Genomic DNA, 5,334 nt, shown 5'->3' with positions numbered 1-5,334 from the left:
CATACGGTCTTCGAAAAATTCCAGAAAAATTTCTAAAAATTCTGGAAAATTCCCCTATCATTATTCGCTATTTTTTAGTATTTACATTCTCCCCCACTAATAAAAATTTGGTCCCCAAATTTTGTTATCTAGCATCAGCAAATACTAACAACAGGTAAAGCGTATAAATGCTGAACGGTAAATTAAATCACATACCTCAAGTGAAAAGATGGGGGGTATCGAGCTCGGATAGTATCCTTGAGCTCCCAGGTAGCCTCCTCGTTCGAATGATGCTGCCATCCGACTTTAACTAGCCGGATAATCTTGTTCCACAACTGACGTTCTTTCCGGTCCAAAATCCGTACCGGAACCTCCTCATAAGTGACGTCAGGTTGAACGAGAACTGAGATATCTGACAGCACATGTGTTGGGTCGAGTATGTATCTCCTCAGCATAGATACGTGAAATACGTCGTGAACGCCCGCCAGGGACGGTGGTAGTGCTAGCCGATATGCTACTGCTCCAATCCTCTCCAGGATCTGGAAAGGGCTAATGTATCGTGGAGCTAGCTTACCTCTGAGGCCAAATCTCTTCAACCCTTTCGTGGGTGAAACTCGCAAAAAAAAAAACATGTCGCCAATAGAGAACTCCAGGGGCCTCCGTCTCCGATCTGTATAACTCTTCTGGCGCTCCTGCGCCTCTGACATCCTCCGTCTGATAGTATGGACCAACTCTGCCTCCTGCTGAGCTTTATGAGGTCCCAATAACTAGGCCTCCCCAACCTCATCCTAGAGGGTGGGTGTCCTGTAAGGCCTACCATACAACACTTCAAACGGTGCCATCTGGAGAGCCGAATGAAAGCTGTTGTTGTAGGCGAACTCTATCAATGGCAAATGGTCCCCCCAACTGCCTCTGAAATCCAATACACATGACCTCAGCAAGTCCTCTAGAGTTTGAATGATCCGCTCTGACTGTCCATCTGTCTGCGGATGGAAAGCTATACTGAAACGAAGCTGGGTGTCCAAGGCCTACTGCAGACTATGCCAGAAATGAGACATGAACCGGGGATCTCTATCCAAAATAATAGTCAAAGGGACACCATGTAATCTGATGATCTCCCGGCAATACAGATCTATCAATTGATCCAGGGAATTAGTCTTCCGGATCGCTAAGAAGTGTGCGGATTTGGTTAATTGATCAGCGATTACCCAAATCGCGTCTTGGCCCCGTCGTGTCCTCAGCAAACCCACCACAAAGTCCATGGTAATATGTTCCCATTTCCACTCAGGAATAGGAATCCGCTGAAGTAAACCGGCAGGTCTCAGGTGCTCGTTCTTCACCTGCTGACAGACAAGACATCTAGCTATGAATTATGCGATATTTTTCTACATACCGTTCCACCAGTAGGAACGCTTCAAATCTCGATACATACGGGTCCCACCAGGATGGTTGTAAATCGAGAGTAATGAGCCTCCTGAAGTAGCTCCTCCCTGACCGGGTGAGCTGGAGGTACACATAATCGGCCTCGGAAATATATAATACCCGCATCCTCTTGGGTGAACTCTGACTGCTGCCCAGAAGCTAACTAGTTGCCAATGGACTGTAAATGCTGATCTTGTAACACCCACAAAAATTTAAAATAGGTATATGAATATTATTTTCCTTAGAGCATAAAGAAATGAAAAGAATAAGAGAAAAAGGAAAATAAAAACAAAAGAAAATATAGAATAAGAAGAGGTGAGGTCAAGGATTGAACCTTGAACCTCCCACAATTGATGGAGATAAATTGATGAATGATAACCATTAGAATAAGGAGAAATAATTGGATAGAAAGGAATGAAAAAATTAGTTAAAGGAGAAAATAAAACTAAGCAAAAAGAACAAGAGAAAACCAAGTTGCTTACCTTCTTTTCCCTCTTGGTTAAGAAAAAGGAGCAAGCAAAAGAGGGATTGTCTACTTCCCTCCCTCTCTCTATTTTCGTGGGAATTAAAGGAGTGGGGGAAAAGAGGAGTTGAGGGAATGAATGGGGACATGTTTCATTTGGCAAAGGGATAAATAGGGTTAGAGAAGAAAAACCAAGGATTTAATTCATTTTCTTCTTCCTCCTTCTCCCTTCTTCATTCTTCACCGAACCTAGAAAACTTCCCTCACCTCATACCAATAGCTAAGTTAAGTTCTTCTCCAAGAAAGCTAATTTCCGAGAAGAAACCTTCAAGTTCTAGCCATTACAAGCAAAGGAAACAAAAGGAGGTACAAGAAGAAGAAGCTTCCACCTTCCTTGATACCTAGAACACTTTTCTCTCTAAGGAAAAACCACAAGCGAAAGGATGTAAGTTCCCCTCACCTGTGGTGAAGATTCGGTCACATAAAAAGCTAAGAAAACATCATGAAGAAATTCTAACCAAGATAAAACCAAAGGAAGGACCTAGAGAATGAAAGGATCTAAAATTAATATGCTTGATATTTCTCTTGTAGCATGTATTTTATGGTAAGGATTTATCTATGTTAAAATGTTTGGTAGAACTTAGATTCATGAGTATTCGGTCATGGTAGAACTAAGGACCCAGGAGAGCTTTAATTTAAAACTAAGCATGCCAAGATCTCCTTAAGATAAGTTATGAAACTATTATGATATGCCATGATTGTATGTTAAGTTGAACTCTATTTCATGTCCATGAAGGTTCGGATATGTTTAGTTTTTGAAGCCTAGGAGAATTTAAGGCAAATCTAAGATGCTCATGATTTCCTTGATGAAATGTTATGTAGCTAACTTAATGTTCTTATGTTTATTGTTGCATGGAAATTTAATTCATGTTCTATAGTATTCGGCCACTACATGATTTAGGACTTAGTAAACTTAGAACCTAACTCAACCATGCTCATGTTATTCCTTGATATATTTGCTATGAAAGTTGTTTAAAGTTCTCATGTTTTTAGGGCACTTGAACCCTAATTTTAAGCCCTACAAGTTTCGGCCACTTCATGATTTAGGACTTAGGAAACTTAGAACCTAACCCAACCATGCTCATGTTATTCCTTGATATATTTGCTATGAAAGTTGTTTAAGGTTCTCATGGTTTTAGGACACTTGAACCTTAATTTTTAGTCCTATAGTATTCGGCCACTTCATGATTTAGGACTTAGGAAACATAGAACCTAACTCAACCATGCTCATGTTATTCCTTGATATATTTACTATGAAAGTTGTTTAAGGTTCTCATGCTTTTAGGACACTTGAACCTTAATTTTTAGTCCTATAGTATTCGGCCACTTCATGATTTAGGACTTAAGAAACTTAGAACCTAACTCAACCATGCTCATGTTATTCCTTGATATATTTGCTATGAAAGTTGTTTAAGGTTCTCATGCTTTTAGGACACTTGAACCTTAATTTTTAGTCCTATAGTATTCGGCCACTTCATGATTTAGGACTTAGGAAACTTAGAACCTAACTCAACCATGCTCATGTTATTCCTTGATTTATTTACTATGAAAGTTGTTTAAGGTTCTCATGCTTTTAGGACACTTGAACCTTAATTTTAAGTCCTATAACATTCGGCCACTTCATGATTTGGGACTTAAGAAACTTAGAACCTAACTCAACCATGCTCATATTATTCCTTGATATATTTGCTATGAAAGTTGTTTAAGGTTCTCATGTTTTTAGGGCACTTGAACCCTAGTTTTAAGCCCTACAAGTTTCAGCCACTTCATGATTTAGGGCTTAGGAAACTTAGAACCTAACTCAACCATGCTCATGTTATTCCTTGAAATGTTTGCTATGGAAGTTGTTTAGGGTTCACAAGCTTGATTGATAGTTTTTAACCCAATGTATGCTTGATAAATTTCGGCCATAATAAGTTGTAAGCTTAAGTAACCTAGAACTTTACCTAAACTTGCTCATGGTGGTTCTTATGGTATAAGAAATGATGCTTACTTAGGGTTCACATGTTGGTATGAATTTTTTACCAAAAACCCAACCTATATGGTTCGGCCACTAAGAGACATTAGGGTTAGAAATTGAATTATGTTTTCCATGTATCTTATATGCCATGATTTTAAGATTTCTATGCTTCTATGTTTAATTATGCACACTTATGATCTATACATGATGGAAACCCTTATGCTATGGTGTGTATTATTTATGATGAAGCTATGTGCAAATTTATCTATGATATATGTGATGAGCTGTGTGCCCAATTTATGCATAAAATATATGATGTGCTGTGTGCCCAAATCTTTACATACCATTATGATGAGTTGTGTGCCCAAAAGTCTATATGGTATGATATGATAAGTGACACGATGTGCAAGAAAAGATAAGAACCATGATATGTAAAACATGCTATTTTACTTTATGTATGGCTTGTACCAACGGTGGGCTCCATAAGCGCCCCGGGGTCGATGGACTAAGAAACGGACCTCGTTAGGGATGAGCTCCTAAGTGCCCCTAGGTCGATGGACTAAGAAATGAGCCTAGTATGTATGCCTTGTAGGGTTCAAGACTTGCTAGCTTGGACCTACATAGGATGCACGCATTTATGTATGTGGTACAAGCCGGGGCCCTAATCATGTTAAGATTATGTTTAAGTATGTATATTATAAGTTTTCAAAGGACATGTTGCATATGTTTTCATGATACATGTTTAGAAATTCACCTTGCATATACCTTATGATTATGCCATGATAGTTATGATGATGTTATGCTATGTCAGGGTGCATTTGATGATCATGTTATGTTATGCCATGATAACTTACGATTATGTTTCGATATGCCATGATATGCTGCATGATATATGTATTATGCCTTGTGATTTTGATATGTTATACGTTTTTTTTGTGAGTAGGAAAGGAACTTATTGAGCCATGAGTGCTCACAGTTACTTTCTTGTACCACAGATAAAGGCAAGGAATGGATGAACTAAGGGAGCAGCAGGAGGGGCTAGAAGGATGTGTGTGGTAGTGCCTTGGCTAAAGGAGAAAGACATGCTTTTGTTTAATAAGAACTATGCCTAGTTATGTTACTACTTTATGACTCCATGACATTTAATTTTGTGTTTGGGCATTATGACTTAAAAATCACATTAAGTATGCTATGTGGTTTTTTTATGTCCAGGTGATTAGTCATGTTGATTTTAAAGAAAAGAAAAGTTTTTAATTTCTATAAATAAGACTTCTGCTGTAATAAGTAGGTATGTATGAGTAAGTAACCTCTGTCGCCTTAGCAGGAGGGGCGGGACGTTACAGGTTGGTATCAGAGCCAGGTTTAGCCAATTCACTACACACATGTCAAGCCTCCATCCTGCCGCTCCAAGTAAGAATATATATGCTTAATTTAATTCTTGTTGTTTGTT

This window comes from Zingiber officinale, chromosome 2A (assembly GCF_018446385.1).
Source record: "Zingiber officinale cultivar Zhangliang chromosome 2A, Zo_v1.1, whole genome shotgun sequence".
NCBI classification, from domain to species: domain Eukaryota; kingdom Viridiplantae; phylum Streptophyta; class Magnoliopsida; order Zingiberales; family Zingiberaceae; genus Zingiber; species Zingiber officinale.
The sequence above is the reverse complement of the archived record's forward strand: the minus strand, read 5'-3'. Positions refer to the sequence as shown.